Genomic DNA, 27,887 nt, shown 5'->3' with positions numbered 1-27,887 from the left:
TTGAAGTATGAGGATGGTGGATAACTTTCACACAAACTATAGGACAAAATGTATGTTGGTGCCTGACAGCAGCAGTGACAAGAATTAATGTGTTATAGCATTGTCCCCTTGATGCACCTGAATATGCAGTCTTGCATATGATCTTAAAGACTTCTTGCTTGACTTTAAAACAACTTTGTGCTTTCATTCCATTTTACTGTGTATTCTGTTGTGCCTTTTACCAATACAGAAGGAGCTCTTGTTTGAAAATTTAGGCTCCAGCCCTGTAAACACACAGGCACTTACGCAGTTAAAAAGCCCTATTGCTTTCTAGGGGACCACTCGTGTATATGAAGTGAAGTATTCACATCTGCATTTGCAAGAAAGGAGTTTAATGAAAGTATTATGGTCAATGTGGATTAACATTATAAATTAATTTCAGAATTTATTAAATCCTACCCCTTCCATAGCAGTGGTATGAAATCAGAACTTAACGTTTGCTTGCTGTCTTCTCAGTAGCCATATAACTAATCCTAGCTATTGAAAGACCACATGCAAAGTTTGAAACCTTAAAAATCAGTGTTACTTTTACAGGTCCTGTCAATATGAAAACTATTGTAGAGAAATCATATTTTTTCCAACTAATGGAATTTTTCTGTATCTTTTGTTTTGAGCTAAGGCAAAGTGTGAATATTGAAACAAAATGTTTAAAACATAAGCAAGAAAGAATAGTTTGGGGGAATGTATTACTAAGCCAAGATCAGTGACATACCTTTAATAGATGATATTCTAATAACAAAATCATAGATGTTAAATATTTACTCTTAGTATAAAACTCAGGAAGTCTACCGTGAAGTTACTCATCACCCAATGTTTAAATTTTTAAGTTGCCCCATAATATTGTGAGAAATTTAAAAGGCCAGTACATCAGAGGAAAATAAATATTCACCTTGAAACTATAGAAATCTATGTGCCCTTGGCCTCCAAAACTGTTCCAGTAAAATTAGGTAGCCAAAACCCAAATTGTGTATTCACCTAATATATTCCTAAAGTATTTCCTAATGTAGTCCCTAGTGTGCCTTTGTAAGATGCATAGGATGCAACTTACTATCTATGACAGAAGCAATCTGTGTGAGTAAATACTTTCACATTAATCTATGATTTTTCTCTGTAAGACATATACAGAAATATTTCACGTAGAATTTTGGTGGTGGCCTATTCCAGTACTTGCACATTGTGAAGGAACTCTTTATTTTGATTTGGGTAATTTTCACAAAGATGTAGTAAATGTTCAGATTTTTCAGCTGTACCCACCTTGAATATCAGTAATGATCTTGCCCTTGGATTTAATAGCAGCAGATCAATACCATGTTACAGCTTATACAAATGAACATACAGTAGCTGAGAGAACAGTTTAGTCTGAATACTCAGTCAGTCTTAATGCTGTCATCTTACCTGTCTGCATTAAAATATGTTTTTAAGTACATGACTGCATAGTACTGTTTTTATTAATTAACTAATAATACAACGGACAATGTATTTTTTTGAGAACTTTCACCTTTTGGTTAAGTACAAGCACGAAAGATTTTAGTTAAAAAGGCAAATGAATGAAAGTAATAGAACACTTTTATCAGGGGTTCCCTTTGTCACACCACAATTAGAGACTGAGCATGTTTAACTGATCGTATTGTGGTACTAGTGCTGCCTGATACATATATAATATATCGGCAATGTAAAATTATTGCAATTTTTCAAGTAAATGGAACAATTGTACATAAAACAGGAGTTTCCAAAGCCTGGGTCTAAGTTTGTGCCCATTAAAATCAGTAAGACCTCTGTAAGAGTTAAGAGTTAACTGGAAAATGTTATGCACTTTTGACTTTAGCCTTTTAATTCTGAAAATATTTTAGTTGCACAGCTGGTGCATTGTATTTCAATCAATCTACATTTTTCTTTTAAGCACTCCAGTCATGCTCCAAAGCACTGGCATCATTCTCTCCAAATAAATTAATGTGTAGAAGGGAATGAAATTATAGGAACTTTTGTTCAATTACAGTTTCAACTGATAACACTGTGCCATACATCACCACAATACCTCTCTGTTCCTCCTGGTTTAAAGAAGGTTAAACTATGTAAAGACAGAGTTCAGCTGTTCACCATATGTAAAAAAACCTTCAAAGTAAATGATGTAGGGCAATGGTCAATCCTAAAGAGAACACAATCTTTAAACATCAGTTGGACAGACCAAGTTTTAATTTTACCAGTTAAAGTAGCTATGACAACACAAGACAGTGGTTTTTGTGCAAGTTCTCCATAAACTTCAAAATCATCAAATAAAACAGCATACTCTTGAAGCCATACTTCTGACAGAGGAGTCCTTGCCCTTAGCTGACAAAATGCAAGTCATAAATACAACTGACCCATGTGATCTTTTCTTCTGTAAGTCACAATTCCACCTGTCACCAACATCTCTGTATATCTTCACATTTTCCTCCACAACAGGCAACAAACTTAATACTCTTCTTAAGGAAATTTCACATATGTGGACAGTCAAATGCCAGCTAGAAGTGATGGACCAATATAGATGGTTTTACCAGCAGTTAATAAACATTATTATATATCTCGGTATAAGCTACAGCTAAGTGCCACTTTTTAACTAGCATCCATGATCAGTGACCACAGATCACATCAAGGAATGTGGTTTATGGCAACAAAGATGTATGATGTAAGCATCCTGTCTCCAGAAACAGGAGGAGTAGACTATTGGTGAAATAGTTCCTCAGAGCTAACAAAGGAGAATTAGCCACCTCAAATCTTAACAACTGTCATCCAGAAAAATGAAAATCAACTAATCAAAGGAAGATACTACAACTATCCTACCATCCTGTAGTTCAAAATTCTTTGAAAGAATACGGACATTTCAAATATGTGCATGCATGCATTTATACATATATGCAAAATATGCAAAACCAGGTTGTGATGTTTTCACAACAAATACAGCAAACCTTGTATAACTCCTTGAACGTTGCTCAGCCCAGAAAACATGCCCGTTTCTTCCTAATATAACTGAGATAATTTCCTTAGTCTGAGAATTTAAGGCTATCCTGCAGTTGAAGTTGTCCAAGAACTAGAAAGTAGCCTCTAAAATTGGGGTTACAAATCTTGTATATGGATGGACTTACAGAATTTTAGAATTAATGTCACTCTCTATTACATTTAAAATCTATGTCTTCATCCAGTTGAGATGTATTCTTGGAATTAGTCCTTTGACAAATCACAGCCCTGACAAAATAATTAAAAGACTGAAGGTGAGCTGATTTGGACTTTAAATTTGGCAAAATGCTCTTAAGATCACCCTTAGGAACATGTGTGGTGGTATTACTCCATGTGGCCCCAAGTGACGACTGAGAGATTTGTTATTTCACTTTAGGCTATCCTTTTTTTTCTGGAGATTGAATTTTAAAGATGAAAACATTATAGTTTAAGGACAAAGGTTCAACCTGAACATCCAGTTTCCCTGTGGGTTTCAGTGAAATTGTTTTTGTGATCTTGTGCCTAAAAATGAATTAAATGTAACACAGCAGGCATTGGGTAACACAATACTGACATTCAAAAACAATTAAAGTGGCCCCAGCTTTATTAATAGCCAGGGAATATTCTGTTTTCTAAAACAGATGCTTTAGTTATACCACAGAAATTTAATACATGACAGTTGTTATAGAATCAAGCCATATAGTTTATAACAGTGAGAGTTATTGATCATTGTCTTAATTTAATTGACTTTATTTGATCATTCACCCACAGTCTTTCAAAGGCTATATTAATTATTTAAGCCTGAGATATCTGATAATAGCTAATTACTCATTAGTATAAGTCAGTGAAACAGATTTTTTAATTGGAAGAGTAGCTTTTATCCCATGTACCAAAGTGAGAAATGAATTTAAACTAGATTAAGTCACAACTCTTCAAGGCATTTGGGGGCAGAAGACATTCACAGACCAGTGAAACTTTATGTAATGGAAGTCCATAACAAGAAATATACAAAACAAAACAAAATTTGTTCCCATTTTTTTAATATTGTTTAAGCAAGATTGTGGTTAGAAGTTGGAATTCCTGGCATGTTTCCCCAGATACATTCTGCAAATATATTCCTACTTTGTTGAAACCACATTTCACCTACTAACATATCCACAACTACATCCTATTCTGCTGTCATGCTTTCCTAGATAAGTTGGTATTTTCAAGAGACAATCAAAATGTATTGGAAGCTTTGGTAGCACTTAATTTAAAATGTTGTACCTCAGTCTATGCAGATCTTTTATTCACACAAGATCTGTATCACTCTCCTCTCCGATTATCTTCCTTGGCTTTTTTGTCTTTCACATCAATGCTGAACTTCGACCCTTGGCCTTCAACTTGTCCTTCTTTGTCATCCCATTATAGCCAGCCTCAGCCTCTGGGTTACTTTTGCATAGCTTCTATGTACCTGTTTGTCCTGGAATCATCCCCATGTGCTATTTATGTTAATTAAAATATCTTTTTTGAATTAATTTATTCTGTCCACTAATGCTAACTAATTTTAACAAAGACGTTCTTATCTACTCAAATGAAAACAGCAACATGCTTCGGTAGATCTTTCCCATGGATCTTCCTATGCATTTTGGGATGGATTTATCTGATCTGCATATTTAGACTGTAAAATCCTCATAGCAGGAGTTATGTCTCCATGTCTTCCTGATTCTGTGAAGCAGCACAATGCTGGCATGTAGCAAATAATTTGTAATAAGAATAATAAGCTGTGTTTTGCCAGGCATGATCTAATGGCGTCCTTTCTAAGGTTATGTGGCAAGTGTCAGAGACACAAGGTACTTTTTTTTTGAATGAGGATGGTTTCTCAGAAATACTCACATTTTAAATGGTAAGAATGTCATCCTTTTTTTTTCGTTTAACCAAACTGTTCTTTTTCAGACTAAGGCTGTTTAAACAATACAGCTGACCTGATTCTCACCTCAGATAACTGGCAAAAGAGGCACTTTCAAATCTGGGACTTCAAAGTGTTCCAGAAAAATCTCACATGGATTGCTGCTCACATTTGAAGGTAAATTAGACCATTAAAAAGGACACAAATGAGCTCTAAACACAGGGAATTCAGAGCTTAAAGTTAAAATAGCAATAATTATATCGTTATAATAATAGTAAAATTCTTCCTCCTTGATTCTCAGGCTTTGCACCCTTTGATGGCCTGGGACTGTTCAAGGTAATGAAGTTAAGTACATCCATAAGTATTTGGAAAATTTAGGCCTAATTTTATGTTGTGTTTTACAGCACATGGTGGGTTTTTTCAGTGTTGAGACATCTTTTTCCTCCCCAGAACCCAAACTCTTTATGTGTATGTAAATATTAAAAAGTATTAATTATTTTCCCTAATTCAGTGTTAATATATGGTATATTGAAAACTTTTAAAAGTTTGCCCTGAAAAATATTCCACATATCAATGCTGGAGACACACAATACCTGAGGAAAGGCTGCTCATCAAACATTCTCGCTTTCCTTTTGAGAGTGAGACTTTGCTGGTTTCCTCTGCCCCTCCATGGCAGCCAGAAATCTGCCACACAGCAAAGCCCACTCTCCCCTGCCAGCCAGAGAATCCATGCCGCGGGGTACATGCTGGGAGACTTTCCATGTATATGCTAACATTTGCTAGAAAAGGTTACATGGCCCATAGCAAAAACAGGAGAAAACTCAAACGCCACTTTGTTTGGCCAAGGATTTTGTCAACCTTCGTATCAGTTGGAACAGCTTTTGTGCTGTTTATAGGCAGCTAATGACAGCTCCCATTGGTATGTTCATTTGTACACAACTCCTGCATGTAAATCAGTATCAGGTAAATACTTTAGGAATAAAGACATGGGGACTGTCAAGACAAATAACAGTTTTACTTTTGCTTTTTAAAAATTGCTGGGTCAGTGAAACAGCATGTTAAAAATCCCTTTCTAAATATTTTATATTATTGCTTCAAAAGACAGTCATAATCGTAGAAAGCCTAGAGCTACCAACCACCATTATCATCTTAGCATTTCAGCTAGTTTTACAATGACAATCTAACAAAACCAAGTCTGTCAGAAGTATTTTTAAGGAAAGTATTGGCCAGACGTATGTTTTCAGGTAATGCTTCCCATCCACATACAAACTGTTCCTTCATCATGAAAGGATTTTTTATACAGCTAGCTATTTGTATGTATTTTAGCTTTCATACATATGTATGTATGTCTATATATACTACAGATTTTAAATGTAGCCTAAGAAATATTTCTGCACATCGAGGAAGGCACACATTTTATACCAGAAGCTGTGAAGTATTAAATAAAACACTCAAATAGGTGAGCCTGGGCTCACTCACAAATATGTGAAGGATGAGCCTGATCCTGGAACTTACGTGAAGCTTACCGAAGGCAATGAAAAATCTTCCATTCATTTTTCAGTGTGCTTTTCACAAGGCTTTTAACTATTCAAGCATGTTGTCTTTAGACCCATAAGGAAATACTGATGTTGCTAAGCATACTTTGGGTTTTGCTCTGAATTTATAGATTGAGATGTGAAGAAGTCAGGAGATAGAATTATTCAGAATGGTTTACTAAACACTGCTAAGCTGTGATCATTTTTTCTATTTATATCCAGAATTGTATACCTCTACTTACAAACGCTCCCAATAAATTCCAGTGTCAGCATCTGATTATGTATATTAAGTTCATCCAATGGATTTTGGATCAGGCCCAAAAGCCAACTCAATAGTTGGAGCAGTCATACACATGCAGCAGGTCTTTTTTTTAGTTACCGGTGATGTCACACATCAGCTGAAATTATGATTAGTTACAGTTTCTTATATTAATATGCTGATTACCTGTCTAGAAAATATCCACATTGCAGTGGCTTACTCGAACTTTAACCTGGAGATTTACCTCTTTCAGAGATAATGAGGTTGCAGATAAGCTAACAACCAACCACCTTCTGCCTGAATTTCAAGGGCAGATAGAGCAAAAGGAGCCTGCAAGGTGTTACAACTGGAAAGGACAGCAAGTGTCCGTGGGTGGTGTTTATAAAGAAAACAAGCAAGCATGCAAAACTGTAGGGTGCTGCTTCCCCCTGCTCCTGGCCCTGGTCACTTGGGCTCCTCCACAGCAGTCCATGCAGATCCTTTTTGTTGCTGGACATAAAAAGAAATTATGCAGAAATTCCCAAGAGTGTCCTTTGTGAAGGTTGTGTTGGCTGGTTTCTCTGGTTCATCAAACTACTGATTACCCAAAGGCTTCCAACATCCAAATCAAGAACCCAAAACAGCAGTGAGGAGTAAAATTATTTGGGCTGTCATGCACAGATTGGACCAGCCAACCTCCTGGTCTGTCTGTCCTCAAATTACATAGACACCTTTAAAACTGAAGCTGTACTGTCTTGTGTCTGAACACTTCAAAGAGGGGGCAGGGTTTATACAGCAAAAAAGAAGTAGCTTTTGGATGTAAAAACTTTATTTCTGCAAGCATTATTAATTTCAGTGGGTATCTTATATAGGTAGAGCTAGATCAGGCCTTGAATTAGACAGATGAAATAATGACATATGACAGCAAAAAACGAATGGAGACAGCAGAAAGAAAAGACTACAGAAAACAAAATGAGTAGAGAAAGCTACATTAGGAAGACCATAATTTGCAAAGAAAATATTTATAATTTTTTAAAAATTATATGCAATAATAATAGGTTAAAAACGGACAAAGGACTGTTAAACAGGAGTTTTGAGAAGACATTTGATGTTGTAGGAGGTTGAATGACTCCCAAAAGGAAAAATAGCCTCTGGTTAGTAGGAAGCACAAGCTGAGGAAAAAATGAGAGGGCTAAGGGGTAGACAACGGAACACAAATCATAAAAAGGGGGGTAACAGAAGGGAGGGTTGAAAGCATGACTGTGATGGCTTGAGCTCTGTGTACGAGGGCAAGGAGCCACGAGACTGCCTCCCAAGGGGAGAAGGTGGGCATCCAAGGCAGTGAAAATGGTCTATAGGAAAGTGGTTTGCATAAAAGGAAGAGACCAATATAGAGATGAAGATAAAAAGGAAATGTAAGGAAGAGTTTATTTAGACATTTAGCGATTGAAAATGTAGCTCAAAATTTTGCATACAATATGCATTTTTTCTCAGATATTTAGCGAGAAGGATTGTTCTACATAAACTAAGTGTATCACAGAACTAGTTCCTATCACAATACTTCTCTCAAGGTTGCTTAAGTAGAGACTGTTTTGCATGCTTTACAATGTAAAAATAAAAAATGAAGGTTGTCCAAGCAGGAGGAATTTCAGAAATTACAAGTTGTCTCAAAAAATGAAAGATTTTATCAAGACAGAGTTCACAAAATAATAAATCCAGGAGTTCACAAAATAATAAATCCAGGAAGCAGCAACTATTTTGTAACTTAAAAAAAAAAAAAAAAATTCTGTAATTAAAGTGAATTATTTTTCTCAGAAAGTCTCCCTTTAAAAAAACAATCAATTTAAAGAAACAAGTCTCTTCTTTATGTCTTTATAAATGTAAGGGAAATATGAGTTCCTCATATTGCTAGCTTTAAGAATATTACATGAGCTAGTAACTCACATTATTAATTTTAAATGGCTTTTATAATTCAGGAAAGTCAGGTGTTTGACTACAGTTTTAAAAATGGGAATATATTTTATCACGGTTGGAATGTAACTTATGAGCACCAAATCAAAAAGTTATCACCATCATGGACTTCTGTCATACTTTCCGCTTCTGTAAAATAAGGCTAGATTATTTTGATCTCCTTCCTCTATCTCTGCCACTCAAATTGTAAGTTCCTTGATGAAGGGATACTATCTTGCTATTTGTCTGTGGAGTGCCAAGTGAGAATTTAGCCTCACCTGGAGCTTCTAAAATAAATAAAAATTATTGAAAAGAAAACCATGAAGGTGATGTTCAAAGCTGTCCACAAATGCCATATTCAAAAGAGCTGTGAATGGCAAATATTTAGTCGTGTGTTCCAGATAAATCAGAATAAACCCATTGTGCTATGTAACGTTAGGATCAAAAAAACTTTCCGCTGTGAATGGGTCCATAGTAAGACATAAGGATCCATTGTTTTTCTTCACTGTCATAGTCTGGAATCATTCCTAATCCCAAATCGTAAACTTTTATTATTGTCATATTTTTAGATGTTAGCCACCTCAGCATATTTTCAACATAATTATGAGTTGTGAGATTGGTATTTTAACATGTAGTATATCTGTATAATTGCAATCTATACCTCAGAGCTCACTTTTCAACTCCTAAATTGAACTACAAACCTCTGCGGTATTGTTTATAGAAAATTCCATATGTTTTTAAGACTTTTGACCTAGATTCCTTAATGTTTTCCGAACAAGAATTTCCCAGACTTTACCAAGAGACTTGTTAGGGGAAAAAACATGGGAAATAAAAAAAAAATAAATTTCACTGTTTTGTTTTCTGAAGTTAAAGATCCCATAATACAGAGGAAAATTCATTTCTGCCAAAACATTGCCACTGTACAGAACAGCCATCTGTAAGGTGATGGGTGCCAGTATCCTACTGTTATAAATGTAACGCACAAACTCAAATAAAGAGCAATTGCAGCTAAAGGAAATGAGGACATTATTGATAAATGAATTGAGATATATGAATAATTTTATAGAGAGATGGCAGTAAAGAAGTGCAATCACAAGGAAGACCTAATAGTTTATAGAATTTCTTTTCTTTATCTTGCTGAAATCCTCAGAATTATTTTTCTGTGAAGGACAAAGACAAAGACAAAACCAGGGTGGTAGTATAAGAAATGCATATTAATTTATAATCTACTGCTTAATGGTTTCAGCCAATGGTAACAGCAGGGCCTAGAGCCTTGTGAATTATTATCAAAATGGGTTAGCTTTTCTGCTGAACATGTGTATGAATATGCAGTGGTACAAATCTGAAGAAAAATCTGGAAGTGTCTGATCTCAGGTTACTAGAGTTCTTTTCTTTAAAGACTTACTTGACCTTATGATGGCATGTCAGCAAATTAGATTTAGGTAATGCTGCTCCCAAGAGCTCTAATTATGGCTTATATGTATATTCTGCAATTCATTAAAAAAACATGCATTATAACAGCCTTACTGTATACTAATTTGCATACACATCAAAATAGAATCTGAACAACCAGAATTTACAGAATGGCTTTAATTTTTCTGAAGCATTTAGATGTTTCATAAATACTCATAACTATTATTCATTGTTGACATGCATTTCTTGAACTGTCTGAGCAAGGATAATTTACATTTGTTTTTGGAAGTGGCCAGCACAGATAACTGGTCTGCTCAAGAACATCTACTAATATGAAATATAACTCTTTAAAAAAATAACTGAACAGATTGCCCTGGGTGTGACATCTATGGAGGACAACGAGAATACAGTAATGAGAATGGCTTATGCTTGCTATTCTTCATTCACACCGAAAACTTGTCATAAAAATGGATTACCTGCAGTTCTGCGCTGTTTGCAATTCTTGTCTTGTCGTGGTAATAAGACATCAGAAGTTTAATGTTTAATATACCCCGTGAAATACAATAGAATATAAAGATGCATGGATATCAAAATATTTGCTATTTCCACCTCTTCCCTTTTACTGTGTATCTGCCAGGCTGACAAATCAACACCACTTGTGATGCTGCCTACTGCTTTCTAGTTTCTGGGAACACATGCTTGCAAGGACCACAGACATCTTCCTTGACACATGAAAAAGGCCCCACAGAAGGTAATAAACATCTTGGGTTGCTAACAATCCCCAGACCTGGGGTTACCTAGCTGATGTTGGTGATATGTTATTGTATTAGTGGCCTAGCTGCACTTCACTTTTATTAATTCAAGAGGAAAATCTGCAAGCTGCTGAGTGTCTCTCATAATGTGATGTCAGTTCCTGGCTTCCAGTGACCACAAGGAGACCCTCAGCATCTTGTGGAGATGACTTTGTATTCAGCTGATTTACTAACGGGAGTTCAGTATTCAGGACTGAACCCAATCAAAACAAGGAATTTGAGGATACGAACTAAAAACATTCAAGAGATGCTGCACCATTACATCTTAACTCACATGGAATTAGACTTGATTGGCCATACCTTAACAGATACTTCAAAGCGGATGGAAATCACCGAAGGACTGTGGAGAAAAGCCCTTTGTCTCTCTGTCTTTCTCTCTCTCTCTCTCTCTCTCTGTACCTTACCAAGGTTTGCAAGTTCGGGTGCTATGGCTTCTCTGGTCTTTAGTGTATTGCCTGTGGGTGCTCTAGTAAAGACAGTTCTGTTTATGGACTGACACTGCATTTACTTGAAAGGGTGTTGAATTAATGTCAGTAAGAGTGGGACTGAGCCCATAGCTATCAACATCTACATTTTGTGTGTCTTCAAAATGCCTTGTAGTTACTGAGTTTTCTGAGCTCCTCAGTTCAAATGTAACTTGCCTGAATAACCTCAAACTTAAAAAAAAAAAAAAAAGAAAAAAAGACATAAGTGTAAGGCCAAAAAAAGTCAGACCAAAAGGAGCTTTTCTGTGGCAGTTAAACAAAAGCAGTGCAAATTTATGTTAATAATAGAAAAAGTGCCACAACATTATCCTATAGAACCACTGCCCTAATGTAGGAGTGTGTGTAATCCTTCTAAAAATGTCATTAGAAGAGAATTTGTCACTCCAAACTGTAGTTACATTTACAGTAGAATATTTGTACAAGCTGGTTGCTGAAATATGCCTGTTTTGATTCCTCAGTAAAGAGAGGAAAGGCAAGAAGCTCTAGCCTGTATTTACCATGGCACAGGCTCAAGATAAGCCTTAAAATTACTTTTTGGTGTCCAAACAGTGTGGTTTCCCCATCAAAAGGTTATTTGTTATAAAAGAGCTTTATTTGGCAAAACATTGGGAACATTCACTTTTTAATTAGAGCAACAAACTTCTGAGCACTCTGAGGCCAGAGTTATGGCATTTTATAATGCTTCTTTTCCTGATTATAAAAGAAACAACAAGTGCAGCAGAATCTATTTCATCCCCTGGGAATTCCCTATAGGTCAGTTACACTATGAAAAAATGAACCAGAAACTGTAACACTGAGTACGCTTTCTTAACGTCTCAAGGACTTGTTTAAAATGTGTGGAGCTTAGCTCCTAGTGTTTTTTAGTTTGTTTACCCTTGCAGTGCTAGAAATTTTAAAAACGCATTTCATTCATTTCCTTTTCCTATATATGCATATCCTTATTTTTAACTCCATTTTTATTTGCAGTGGTTTTGCATTTAATTTTATTAGTTAAGTGCAAGTGGGTCATATGTAAGCTTAAGTGCCTTTTTTGCTCTGTCCTTGAAGGAATGGGACCTTTTGTTTTACTGGATATTTTTCATAATTCTTGCTGCTCCCAACTGGTTATTGTGCTGAGTGATTGCAAGTCTTTAGGTAAAATGAATTCAGATCTAGTTGACTGACTGCGAAAACTGCACCCAAACCTCCCCAAAATAATACATGATCAAATGAAATAGTTGACATTTTGGAAAAAATACTAGATTGAACTACATTTACTCTTTCTAAAAAAAAAGAAATGAAACTATCTTCAGTTTTTTAGACACAACAAATTACATTCTGCTTGTCATTTCACATGGTAAGACCCAGTAAATAATTAATTAAAACAGCCACAGAGCATCTGCAGCAGTTTTGAATGAGTGCAAGGTCAAAATTGTCTGTCTTTATGGATTAGTATTTTTGTGAGAAGGTCGAGGGGCTCATTACCTGCCCCAGAGTCCTCTGCAATTCAAGAGTTTTCTTTCTCAGAGTGGGATTAGATGCGATGGTGGCTGTCCAGACTGTGTTTATTTTTAGATATCGAGGATAACAAAAGTTCTGCTTTAAACATCCCCATGAGCGTGTAACATTTTGCAAACCATGTAGGGGAGGTTCAATTGTAATGCTTCAACTTTTGGGTGGTGCATCTATCTAAAAACTACCATAGATCACTGCAGGCTGGGCTGCTAGGGAAGATTTGTTTGCCTGGAAGCAGTATGGGTAAGAGTTAGAGGGTCTTCATATTGAGCCTAAAGAACCTTTATCTTAGCTTTAGTTTTACCAGCTTCCTAAGAGATATCTGTAGCTCTGGGCATTTCTGGAATGAAATACAGTAAAACTACCAAAAAGCTGATTTGTTTTACAGTACGAAAAAAACACTGAAGTTGCTTGAAATTCATTTTAGGTAGCATGGAAGAAATTAAAAGACAAAATCCTATGAAAAACCTGCCATACCAATTTTCTAGAATAACTGAAATAGAAATAAATTTCAAGGAGGGTTTTAAAATCATAGGATAGATTGACCAATTCCCATGGAATCATCCATCATGCCTTAGCAGTTTGGCTTATCAAACTGAAAGCGAGTTTTGGAAGAAGCATAAAAACTTCCATTTGATCAGAGATAATAGAATTAATCAAAGCAGTTTGCAAAGGAATAAACCTGAAACACTACTGGAAGGGAAAAATATATCTAAACGTTCTTCAGCTGATGAGAGTTTTAAGGCTCTCTGTCATCATGAAAGATGTGTAACTGAGCTCTTCATCAACCCTTAAAAACAGTAATATAACAAAGAATATTCTTACACCGCTGTTTACATCTGCATTGGACTAACATCTTGAATAGTATGTCCACTGTGAACAGGTTCCAGCAGAACTAGAAAAACTAGAAAGAAAAGACAATCAGTACGGTCCACCAGCTGAACAGAAATGATATAAACTAGAACTCTTCAGCTGGGAGAAGACAGTTGAGGAAGGCTGTGATAGAGATCCATAAAAATGAATGATGACTAAAACTTTTACAGGCAAAGAGGAAGCAGCATGCAAAGAAATTATTTTACAAACAAAAGGAAATTCTTGCATAAAGGACAGAATTAAACCATGGAAGTCAATACCACAGGATGTTGTGGAGGCCAAAATTATAAATGGCTTCGAAAAAGGAACAGACCACTTTCATGAACCATAGGTCTATTGGAAACTATTGTGTGATGGTCTATGCCCACCCTCTGACACAAAATTTCTTTAAAATACTGACTGCCAAGAGCTCAGACAGGGTAAGTGAGGGACCATTTTAGAAAGACTGAAGAGGCAATAAATGGAAAAACAGGTCAGCTGAGGACATAAATACAAAATCAAGATACTGTATGGCAATATCAAAGGCTCGAACAGTGCCCACTGGCCTACAAAGGCAGCTAAGAACATATGAGGACCCAAGGCAACAGAAATGCAGTCATGTGCTGCTACTCATCATGGATCCATTCCTGCAAAGTGTGACAGTAATGATATGAGAGACAGCAAAGCAAATGTTACAATAAAAAATGCAGAGATCATCCCCTGCAATGTAAGATCTTTCCCACTCCCTTTCTTATGAGGATTATGACATTTTCAGAAATGCTCAAAAGAGCCATGCCTTTCTGTAAAAGTCTTTTCCTTCTCCACAGGACTCACAGTCTCCATCTGCCTCAAATCCACAGGTGTTTAGCCCTTTCCTTTCTGGTGAGCTGACACACCAGCATATTCCTCTTACTCAGTTCTTCAGTCCTGGCCAACAGCAAATGTTTCATTTGCCCCATGACAGAGGTTTTTTGCCATGTAATTTGCTTTGACAACAACAGCATAGAGCACGGTTATGGGATGGGAAGCATGCCCTAGTAGAAGAGATTCTTCCCTTCAGGTGGACCTAATAGCATCCTTCCAACAAGTACAAGGAGATCAAGAGGAAGATGGAGCAAGGCCCTTTGCAAGCAGTGTGTGACTGAAGCATGAGAGGTAACGGGCACAAGCTGAAACAGGAAAGCTACAGACTGGGTATAAATTTCACTGTGTGGACAGTCAAGCTATGACTTGCAGGTTGCCCAGCAAGGTTGTGCAGTCTCCATCTCTGGGGGTTTTCGAGACCAAGATGGTTAAAGCCCTGATCTGATCTTACAGCTGACCCTGCTTTGAGCTAGACTGGACTAGAGACCTCCTGAGGTTCCTTCCAGCCTGAACTTTCTAGGATCCTATGTTTGGCACTCTCAGGGATTTGATCCACACTCATAATCTATAAGAATTAATGTAATAAAGGCAGGAAACACACAAGATTTAAAACCAACACACAGTTCAAATACTCAGAGATAGCATATTGCTTGTTGAGCGTACTTCAGAATAAGTAGGCTCAGGGGTGTTTTCAATTGTAGATGGTTTCCAAGAGGTAAAGGATGGAAAAAATAAATAATTAAGGAGGAAACAGCAAAACTAGTAGGGCAAGACATACAGCATGATGCTGCTGCAGCCAGTCCTTTTCCTCCAGTGCTGTTCCTACTCCGAAGGATGGTTTCATTGTGGCTCAGTCATGGATGTCTCAGACTGTGGATGATTAATGAGGAAATTCTGCAACTCTGGAGATCCCAAATGAAGAATGCCTGAATCTGAAGGTATAGAAAAAAGTGTAGGTAGAGTTTATTCTGGTAGAAATACTCTTTAATTTGGCATAAATAATAATTTGTAAATATAAATTCAGTATAAATCAGTATAAATAATGAATGCCGTTTCCCTTCACTGCTGAACGTCAATAGCAGAAAAGTCTAGGGGAGGGTCTTTCAAGAAGGAAGTGTTATGAAAAACTTATTTCCTAGAAAACATCATGGTGGGATAGAGTAGACAAAACAGGTGTATGACGCAGGGTCTTTTCAGTCCATCTGTCAGTAGTCCACGAGTTTCTCAGTCTTGATCATAGCACCTTCCATAATACAAAAACCCCCATGCTATCTATCAAATGTCTTAGGGACTGTAAAGGGATTTTGTGTCCAAATCTTCTCAATAGGTACAGTGGAAATTGTCACTTAAAACATCTTGCATGTTGTAAGGAGATCCTGGTAGGAAACTGGCAGGTCAGCGTTGTCTGAGACAGACACCTCCTGTGTGAACATAAAAGAGCTGCTTTGACATACCAGAGTCCTTGCAAGCAGTAGAAGAAGGTCTGCATCAGTGTTCTCTGACTGTTACAGAGAGGATACAGCATCATGGTGTATGTACCCATGACTCAGGATAGCGGTGCTCATGCTTCTTAGTACAAGCTCTTTTACTTAAAGAGTATTATTTGCTCCACAAGCAGCTTGACCTACAATACCATGCATATTTTATAAGGCCCTTGAACAAAGTATGTTCAAGCACTCCAGTATGTGTTATTACAGGAGATGGATAATTTAAAAGCTCTCAGTCCCATTCCCTTTCACTGTTCTTTCCTACCCTATATCTCAGTGTGTCGTATCAGTTAATGACCACAGAATTGTTCATGAGGCTGCTTTGTGAAGTGGATCAAGAAAATTATTTAGTTTAAAAATCATGCTCCAAAACCCAGTTATTTTAGTCTGACAGGAGAGAGATGGAAATTTTATTGCAAATGTTTGAATAACTGGTAAATTCCATACCAATATTCCTTTTCAGTGCTACTTTTTTCCTTATTTTGTATCTATATACTTCCTACTAGAAATGGCTAGTTACATTGATATATGATTACAGTCTGTTGGACCTTAGTTTACCACAGACATTGCTAGAAAAGTTGCTATTTTTTCCTTGGGAAAAGATGGAGTTTCTAGCTTTTAAATGCCTATAACTGGCAAACATCATGACCCCTAAAAAACTGATGAGGTGAACTTCTATATTTTTTAAGATGAATACTACAAACAGCAATAGACCATAAAATTGACTGATTTTAATGTTAAACATTGAACAGGGAAATACAATCTGGATGAAGGGATTTTCCATATTAATATGGTAAAATATGACTCAGTACATAGAAGAAAAAATTATTTTTTATTGTTTATGGTGTATTATCATCTTTCAATGTATAAAAGATGACAACATATTGTCATTCAATGTTTGTAGTAATTAGCTGGTAACGTGCAATTAAAAACATGTAGTAGTCTGCCAACTCTGCCCACAGGGTACTTCTCTGGGACAACAGTGCGTACCATGGCGCATATCCTAGATAACTCTTGGACAATGCAGCAGGAAAATCTTATTTCCTTTTGAGATTTTATTTTTAAATAGTAATCAATAAAGCAAAGCAGACAGTATAGTAAGATCTCAGAACTAGTTTGAGAGTTAATCTGATAAAGAGTGAATATTTAACTGGGAAAGCCAAGTCAAATCATACCTCAAACATTTCAGAATATCAAGAATTACACTAATTTATATAAGTTTGGACACACATTAAGCAAAAAGAAGTTTTCCAACATCTTTACTAATATGATAGTTATGGCTGGATCCTCTCAGGTTGTATAACCACATGAATATGGGTTTGCCATACTGCTTCATTCAAACCTGTCACCACCAGTTCAGGCAACACTGAGGTAGATGATTTTTCTTATTTAAGTAAAACTTGATTTCCTCAGGATCATTTACCATTGAAAATAATTTTTTGCACAGCAAAAGTGAAATCCCACATACAAACACAAAAGGCAGGGGGAAAGTAGACGTTGTACTATATCAGCTTGCACTAGAAGAATATAAAACAAACTGGGACTGATATCTGAGGCAAGAGATTTATTTCCCTGCCTTCATACAGCAGTGTGGAATTCTCACCTTTCTATTTTTTATATGGAAGATTATGTTTGTTCAGTTATATCTCAGTTTTTAACCTATCAGCTGGCATCATCACTACTGAAGTGGTATAATGTTTATTATCATTATGTCCGTATATCCGGATACCTGTAAGATGTTTTGTGTGCCCAGTTATTTTGAGCTATGTAGTTATAACATAGATAATTGATAATTGTGGAACATTCTCAGAGTCTCTCAGCTAGGATAGGATAATAAATCTGTCACAATGCATCCTGAAGTGGAATATGGACCATATGGTGAGATACTAAAAAAAGTGCAAAAAAAAAAGGCAAATGTGAGGTGTCAGTGATCACAAAAACATTGATTTCCTGGTGTTTCAGAGAACTCAACTGGGGTAGAAGACTGTCCCTTCAGGATGAGCATATACATTCTACTACCACCAAGTGCCACCTGCACTACAGAGCAGTGAAACAAGCAAATTGCAAGCTCAGGAAATCTTCCCAAGTAATCTGTTTTATGGAATTAAATATGATTGTGCTTATAACCTGTGACCTCCATGCGTGGAGCACCTGCAAGACATTCCATGTGGAATCAATGACTACAACACTGTGAGTTTATTAAACCATCCTACTACTATGTCAGTGATTTGAAAAGCCACTGTTGTACACAAAACATGGGAATATCACCCATGCTGAAGAAAATGTATGTTTACAGGCATCTCCAGGAAAACAATACCTGGTTATTTTGATGCCAACCAAGGAATATTTTAGGTTAGCACCTGATAAGCATGCTATAATTTTGCTTTATGTTGCATGTTGCTCTATGCATGATCTGTTTTCTACTCTCCCCTGGTCCAACTTCTAGCCCATGGGACTAGGAAATCTTTTGTTCTACACCCAGCCTGACTGTTCTTAGAAGAGCCTCTATTCAACAATTTACCACAAAGTCAGTGCCAAAAGCTGGCATTTCTATCAGTTCACACATTCTGATTACTAGATAAGTAGAAAATGCAAATTGAGAACATTTTCAGGATATCACCAAAAAACATATTTTGACTCCTGTTTCTTCTGAAGACTTGTGTTAGGCTTCATTTCCTTCCTGTGGGTCACCAAAAAGAGGAGTCTGAGCCAAATAGAAACCTGATCATAACAAAACTTGCTGGTAAACATGGTAGCAAGACATTGCAAAGGTCACCAACTCTGCAAAGTCAGCATAACCTTCCACCTATTGATTCTGCAAATCAAGAAACTCAGAAGCTGCTGCAAGTAAATCCAAATCCTATAAATATCAGGAACATGAAGGTTCCAGTAAATAATTCCTGTCAAAGTCAAGTCTATAAACAACTTATTAAAACATGTCAAACTGTCAGACATCCTTTATGTTTTCAGTACCCTTTCCAGTATAGGAGATAAAACAAGAACTTGCTGATATTAACCTACAGAAGGCTGCTGGACATGCTGGTGCCTTTCCAAAGGTCCTTAAGAACTTTGGACCAAAAGGAAGGATCTGGCAAATCTCTTCACAAATATTCATCCCTCTGGCAAGCTACCCAAAGAATATAAAGTTGGAAAAGTTATGATCTTGTAAGCAAGCAAGCAGTCAATTCTACCATCTAGCAGTCAATATATTTGACTGTATAGTGCTTGTCACAGCTTGTTAGAGGAATTCCTCCTCAAGCAACATAAACCAGTCTTGGAAACAGCTGTCCTAACAGAGCAAGCAGAGATTAGATTTAGTAACAATAGCTCTGGTAAGGTTCTAGCATAGTCCGCCTTTACTGAGGTTAGCTACTGAAAGAAATTTAAGCAACAGTTGCATTTATGTGCAAATTTTGCAGCGAGAAATGTCTGTCAGTTAAGCTTATTTCTATGTTATCAAACATCCGTAACTTCCAGACAGCTCTTACACTGTTGAACAAAGTGCCCAGCAGTAGAAAACCTGCACGCTTAAACAAATTTCTGAATGAAGGGCTCCCCCAAGACCCACTACTTCTCAGTCAGCAACACTGCACCTACAATCTCCTACAAGTTTATGTGTGCAAATGGCTTTGCATTTGCAATAGAGTCTAGTGCCTGCTCTGAGGTCAGAAGACATTTCACTATGATCCTCGGAGCATGAGAATGTATCTATCCTAATAGACAAATTAGACCAGGGGAAGCTCAGCCCTGAAGAGAAGTCACATTGACCAGCTCACATCTCCACAGAAAATCCTCTTCCCCTCCAGGGATAGGATGGCTACATCTACTCTACCTTTTGGGAATGGCCTATTGGGAATAGCCACCTGTGCAAGAATATCCAGGCATTTGTCTGTTAGCTGGTAGGCAAAACCCTAGTTGGGAGGGGCTAAGCTGTGCCAATGAGTTTACTAAAAATTAAATAGCAAGGACAGTTGTGATCCAGTACTCAACTCCATGCTCCAGCCCTGTTTTATTCCATAACATAAATGTAGGCTTAGAGACCAACTTCATAGTTGGGAAACTAAAACCACCGTAACTTCTGCTTTCTCCCAGAAGAGGCAGAAAATCATAGACAGTTAAAAAAGGTAGGAACTGGTAGGAAGTCATAAAAAGTCTTATAATGTTTTTCAGGAACACAAATTAAATTCCTGGATCAGAGAATAATTCAGGTTGGAAGGGGCTTTAGGAGGCCATCTAGGCCAGCATTCTGCTGTAAGCAGGGTCAGCACTGAACAAGGACCAGGTTAGGATTGCCTGCTGAAGTGTGTTGGAATCTGACTGAAAGCCACTCACAGCTGCCAAACGCATTTTGAGAACAAGCAAAATCCAAAAGCCCAGACCTACCCATTAAAAGGTAATGGGAACTACCCTGGGTAGCATTGTATGTGCCCTGAAGATTTTAAAACAAGGATTTGTCCTATCTACAGCAGAGAACTGCTCATCTGTTTGATATAACAGCCTTCATACATAGTTCATCCCCCCTGAAATAAATAGCTCTTTGAGAGTAATAAGCAGTGCATTAAACTCAAATCCAATTCCTTGGCTTTCAATACTATTGAGCATTCTGCCATCCAAATATTAAACGTGAAGCAGCTGCACTATAAGAGTGCCAGAAATTTATGGTCAATAAAGATCTGCCACTCGAGGCTAACATAAACGAAGAACAAGCCATCTGCCTAAAATCCAGAAAACTGCTTTAAATATGCGTCTCAAATCTTTGGGTGGAACATAAAGATCTCACATCTAAATGGCATTTTGTATAGGTATCCGGTAGTATCCTAAGTAAGAAATGAATTTTTAATCCCAAATTCTAATGCCAGGATTTACCTTACTTCAGCAATAAAGGTCTATCTAAACTAATTTGCAGCCAAAGAAGTCATGGAAGGTGTACACATCTTCTGCATAAGCAGGGATAACTTTTTGAAGAGAATTTCAGAGAACTTAATAATTCACATTATTAAACAACTCTGGAATGTGCAGTGATGTAGGGAACATCAAAGAAATTCATCAGGCTGTCCCAGAGTCTACAGTAGGTTTTCTGTAAATAGTGTGTTGTTGCTTTTTTGAATGCCTATTGTAAGAGAGAAAGAGAATGTCGATACATAATTCTATAGATAACTCTTATTTTTATAACTTATCGGGTATTTCCAATTTGTATATAAGGTGCTTTTTTTATCATTTCCGCATTTAAGAGCCAGGAGTTCTGGGGGGAATGGATCTACCGTTTTCATAAAGGTTCCCTCTTTCTCTAAAATGAACCAAAAACAGATGACAGAAAATTTCTATCATTTCTATCAGAGATAATGAAAGCATGGGATGAAAAAAAAGAATCTCTAAGAACTGTATTCAATCTATGGAAGTCAAAGGACCTGTTAAAAAGTTAAAAACAGAAGAACTAGTGTTCTATTTCGTTACTAGGAATTTTGGAACAATATTGCCTTTTCAAGGAAAGAATACTTTAATACTTCTACGGAAATGTGAGGAGGATAATAATTCCCATCAAATCCTTTTTAGTGATTCAAGTTTTACAAATAAAAAGAAGTTACGGTTGCAGGAAAAAAGGTATGCATTACAAAAAGGATAAAGCAAACCTCATCCTAGAGCAACATGTGTGAGGATGCCGAACTCTCTTGTTTAATGTAACTTTTGTTCTCAAAGATGCCTATGCTTTGGGAATGGAAATTTTCCATAGTATTCAGATCTTCTCATAGACTGATAGCTGTGAAATCTCTCTTAATTTAGGGATTAGCAATATATAGATATGTGAACATTCAGCCATACCATGAAGCAATCTTCCTTCATAAAAATAAGCTATGTTCCAACATCAGAATGTACCTTGAAAGATTACTTTGGAACTGTTATCAGAGATTTTTCTTTTCTTCATAAAAAGATATTTTTAAAATTTTTTTACTACATCTCATATAGAACACAGTGTGTAGTTATCAGGTACTATATACAATTGTGCAATTCTGACCCTGATGCAATCAGTCTAACATGGGCTAAATTTTCTAGAGAAATTTCCTAATGTGATGTGATTTATAGTCATCAAGAACACCACAGGGGCTTTTTTGTAATTAACATGGCAAGAAGAAAAAGGCCACATGGCCATCTAGTGTTTACTGTGAGAAATGCAAGTGATCAACTTCAAAACATTACTCCCCATTTGACGATGACTTCGCAGCTCTCCTTTAACAGTGAAAAGGTTTTCAGGGTGCACGCCATTTCTGCAAAGCTCAAACCTGAAATTCTGGCTGTAACATTGAAAACCGTAGTAAACAGGCTCTTTCCACAACTTCAGTTATTCCTGTTAATTGTCTCCTTGTGTCTAGACTTCTGCAGCACCCTCATCAGTATGGAGCAGAGATACTGGGGCACGCAGCTAGAATTTTCAAAGGCTCTCTCTCTTCAAAGGCCCTGAGTGAATACATTGAATTTTGGTAGCAGCTAAGTGCCTAACTCCATTTGGTTATGTAAATAATACCAGCTGATAAGCTGATACCTCGAATTACCATTCAAAGCCAAATAAAGCTTTCTTGCCTTCTCATGTGCACAGGCTCTCTGAAGCCCATGACTACATCCAGGCTGCTCTGGAAGGGGTTATGCCGAGCAGCCTGGCAGCTCCCCGCCACGCAAACACACCAGGCGCACCCTGGCATGTGGGGTCTGAGACTGTACTGCAAGTCTCAGGTCTGGTCTTGCTCTGAGTATGGCTTCAAACCCATAGCAAAAAAGATAAACGATAAAGACAGATGTAATAGGATTCTTCGGCTGCAATATGACCTGGTGCTGAACCAGAGCAAGTATTTACAGAAGATCCATAAGTCAAAGCATGCTTATGGTTGTCAGTACGTGTCAGGGTGGAGTTATGGTAAACAATTGCTACAATTGTATGGGAATGTTTGCCTGTACATTCTATAATGTATTCAGTGAAAAAAAATTCACATTTTGTCACAAACAAAAGCCGTTTTGTTTCCTTTGAAGGCAAGAGGAATTTTACCATTGACTTTGGCAGCATTACATTTCTTATGAAATGAACTCATTGGTGCTTATATAGATTTATCACGTTAGTTGTCCTTCACAGAAATGCAGAAATACAGACTCAGAGAGTACATGAGGTTGGAAGAGACCTCCAGAAGTCATCTCTTTCCAGACCCACAACCAGGTGGAAAGAAGGCAGGAGTTCTTCTCCTGCCTCCAGAGTACTTCCTGACAACATCACTCAGAAACTCAGGCTGAATCTTTTTTGCGAAATGATGATGTTTTTAATAGACACTATCTACTTCACCATGCTCTGCCTGGCACTGCGTGGTTCCGCATAGAAAGCAACTGACTGAAATCCTTCAGGAAAATTGACAACCCTTCCTGGGAAGAGACATCTCGCATGAAAGCTACTTCTAATGCATCTGAAGATGCAAGAGACACAGCTAAACGTCTCATCAGTACATGTTCATTAGGAATGGCCCTTTTGTGCATAGTGAGTTTTAATTAGCACTACCTTTGTCCCTGCAGGGGGTACTGCAAATGACAGCTGAGTTCACTACCTTGCTGCCACTGGGTAAACACCACAATGTCTGCCACCAGCATGGATCCCTTCTGCACTCATAAATGTGGGTTCTTGTCCTACCTCTGCCTCATTTGTTAATTATGGCCACTGAGAATTATGCCATCAAGCTCTATTTGAAGGTACTTCCAGCATAAAAATGGAAGAAATTAAATGACATTATAGCTAATGAGGGACCACCTGAGCCCTATAGCAATTTCTACAGGCATATGGGATCTGGTGGGCTATTCAAGAATGTAGAAGAAATATCTGAGGTGATTTAATTCATTAAATAATTCCCTAGGTTCTCACTAAGTACTGCACATACACAGGTCACAGTGTTCTCCTTCTCTTTTTTCCAGTGTACAATTAATGAGACAGCACACTGAGGAGTGGTTGGATTTAAATGTAAGAAGAGATGCCACATATGCAAATGTCCTGAAGGAAGCCCAGAAAGGCATTCCACAGGAAAAACATTGGTGTAGCCTGGCACAACAGCATTCTGGAATCTAGGTAACTGGATTTTTAAAAACTATCTCGGGGGTTGGAAACACATCCCCCAATACATTTAGTGAAAGATATGTCTAAGTCCCTGCAACATTTAAAAAATCTCATCATCTTATCATCCAAATATTTACTCCTGTCACATTTCAAAAGACCAGATTCAGTTCTAAGAGAGCTGCAAAGAACAGTTCACTGTAAAGAAAATAGTAGGACTTGAATATGATGAGAATACTGTAAGTATTTCTGACTATATGCAGTATGTCCAATATACCCTCTAGCTCTTGTCACTTCACTGTCTAGATAAGGGACAGTGCAGAAAGAATAGATAGAACTGTAGCTCATTTGCAGCCTCACCTCTCAGGTTTCCTTCCCATAACACCACAGGAAAAGAGGTAGGATTGCTGGCTCCTGTGTTACCCAGAACCCTTAGTATAGTTATAGGCCAAGAGCCTAAACTTTCTCCTGCTAAAAATTGCATTGGTTGTACCTTTTTTTTTTTTTTTCCTTCAGAAAAGACTGAAATGCAAGACAAAATCCTCACCTTCCCTGAAAGTAGAGGACAATGTTTATGGCAAAATTCTTCACTTGGGGCAGAAAGCAGAGGTTGCAAAGGTTGCAACTACATCACTGACTAATGGAGGACAAAAGGGGAGTTTGGTGCAGTCTGCTATGGTTTTAGGACTGTGTGGCCACATTGGGTGTGTACTGGCCGTCAAAAACATGCCAGTTGCCAGTCCTCCATGTGTCCATACATCTACACTTAAAAGGCAGTGAAATGCAGATCTTTGTACCAACACTGCAAATCACCTCACTGCTGCTGACAAAATTCCCTGCATGTAGCACATGCAGACTCCTGGGGATCCTCATGTCCATGCTGCAAGTGAGGCACAGGGGACAGTAGCCTGGCAGGACACCTTCACTGAGAAGGAAACTACTTTGAAGTCATCCTTGCTGCACTACAGTGTGTACACATCAACCCAAGCACAGAGAGAAGGCAAGTTCTCACCCAAACAAGAACCTCTCCGACACACCAGATCACTCTTGTAGATGCAGCTCTGGTTCTTCTATTCTCCTCCTCTGGACTTTGATGAGAATAGCTCCATGTTCCCATAGAAATACAGAAGTACAGCTGTGAAGAGATCAGGTGCCATTTTAAGTAATTGCTCTTCAAACATATCCCTGCAGACACATCCAAGGAAAGAAAGACACTTCAACAGTTAAACAGTGAATCCTGTCACAGTCTTACCTCAGTTTCTTAACTGATTCCCTTATTGCCACTGTATCAGAACAGTTCCCAATCTCTCTGTATTTGTCTGTACCCTATACCACTCCGAGATAGGGAAGTATTTGCATATTTTCCTTATAGACAAGAGAGAGGCACGGAGACATCCCTCACTTTGGTTGAGATCTGTGGCAGAGAGGATAACTGAACAAAAATCTTTGCAGTCTCAAGGCCCAGAGTGCCATTACCTTTCAGACTTCTGGTAAATATATACAGACTTGATTAGTACTACACTATGGTGTAAAATTCATACATTAAAATATACCTGAAAGAGTAATGAAATTATCTTCCACTTGCTCATTTACTGAATTTTCTCCATTTTCCCCAGTAAGCATAAAGCTTTCAAAATCTTACTAACAGTTTGACAGAAGCTTATTACATTGCATTTAACTTTCTTAGTTGTTTCAAGGATTTCCTGATGGCTTTTGAACTGCTATTTGATGCCATTTTGCAAATGAAACAGCTTAGGGGATTGGTAACAGGATACATGGCCTTCACTTGGAGGTCTGTGGTGGCCATCTACCTTCTGTCAATACTGATCACAGCAACGTGTGGTTGCTTGCTGAAAATGAATTGGAATTCCAACTCTGCTTGCTAATTGACAGCAACTGCATCAGAAACCACCCTGACAACTGACATCCAAGTTGTGATGCCTCAATAAAATGGGTGAAAGAAGTACAAGACTCCATTCTTATCCTTCTGGGACAGGGTTGGATCACTAGATAATTTGTAGAATTACGTACTACCCATACAGTACATAGTCAATGACCAAATAAGGAACTTCACTTTACAGGATTGTCAATCTATCACCTTTCAGGAGCATTAAGTTCACTTAAAAAAATTAACTTTAGCAGAAAAGGTTGTTATTGCTTTTACTGAGGTCACTGAAAGGGTAATACCATTCTCAGTGATGCTAATGTAAAGGTACAGGGGTGACATGAGTTAATTGCACAGTTACCACTCTATTATTGATTTATACTCTCCTGACATTTACAAGAAATAAAATTGAGTTTACATTTTACACAGTATCACAAAATATAAGCCACAGAAACTACTGTAGAGAGTCAGAATTCAAATTGTTAAAATTGTTACATGCAAAGGAATGAAATTAAGAAAAGGCATAATTTCTTCTCTAAGTTTCCTTCCGTGAAGCATTAAAACTATGATTAAGGATTTTGAATGAAAGCAGGGAAAGGGGATTCATCTACTGAAAAAGTTTACTCTTCCAATAGCTATGTGCATATAGAAATGTTCTGCCTCTCTGACTACCACAACTGTTGTAATTAAGGCCCACAAGAAGGCTCCATAAATGTATTTCAGCTATACATTTTGCTCTACATATATTCAAGTGTCAAAAAATCAGATGAAACATGAATATTACTGAATTGGTGTAAATTTACCTGTTTGAACTCTGACAGTAACTCTAAAGCATGTAAATAGCAGTTCTTCCCTTGAAATAGTTTCTTTTGCCAGCCTATTCAGTCTGGTAACTTGGTTTGGTCACTTTTTTTCATTCACAAGTCAGGATAAGAGACTTTTTAAAAGCAAAATTTCTCAAGAAGCTTCATCTGAAATTTTCTTCAGTCATAGGGCTCATTTAAGATTCATGTTTCTGAATCCCCTTCCCTGTTTCATACAACACTGTATGATGAAGAGTATCAGGAAGCGATGCTGCAGTAGAGAAGCAAGTCTGAAACTCACTTCATAGTACAAATCTCCAGCCCTGAGGCTCAAACACAATAACAGAAGATGAATCCGGTCACACCGATAGTTTAGATGCAACACAGGCCCTGGAAAAGTAGTTCCAGTGCTCATGGTTCATATAAACCACCTGAAAAATATATCTTAGGTCTACTTACATACATGTTCTGTATACTTACCTGAATTCCTGTGCTAGACCTGTGGATCATGCACCTTCATCTTTAGGGAGTCTGGGGCCTCCTTCCTTTATTGTGTGAGTCTGGCCTTCTCCCCAGAACTTCTATTTGTCCCAACATGAGGAACATCCCATTGTACCAGATACATGAATCAAACCGGAACATAGAGAGCCTAAACACTTGGCAAAATATCACACAGTAAGCCTATTGAGAAAGAAGAGGAAGTAGTACATCTATACAAATGTATAACTATATATGTAGGTCATCCCTCAAAGACAGCTGTTCTGTGGTGATGGTAGCATAGACAATAGAGAAGCAGCTGTTCCCCAAGGACCTCTTTCTCGGAGGATCCAATGTATTCCACACTGGGGAGAGAATTTCCTTTCAGTGTATTCTTTCCCAGCATGCCTCTTTTAGTTTACATCTTTTGTACTACAGAGGCAAACCAATAATTCTTAAAACAGCTGTTTTGTAATGAGTTTGATGCATTCGATTTCTTCTAACCAACACATCATCGCAACTTAAATAATCTTTTTGTTTCTTTTTCTCAGGGAAAGGTGGACACTCTCAAACTCACTCATGTTAGCATGCTATCAAACTACACATACAAACTTT

This window comes from Aquila chrysaetos, chromosome 4 (assembly GCF_900496995.4).
Source record: "Aquila chrysaetos chrysaetos chromosome 4, bAquChr1.4, whole genome shotgun sequence".
Taxonomy (NCBI): domain Eukaryota; kingdom Metazoa; phylum Chordata; class Aves; order Accipitriformes; family Accipitridae; genus Aquila; species Aquila chrysaetos.
This window is presented reverse-complemented; position numbering follows the sequence as displayed.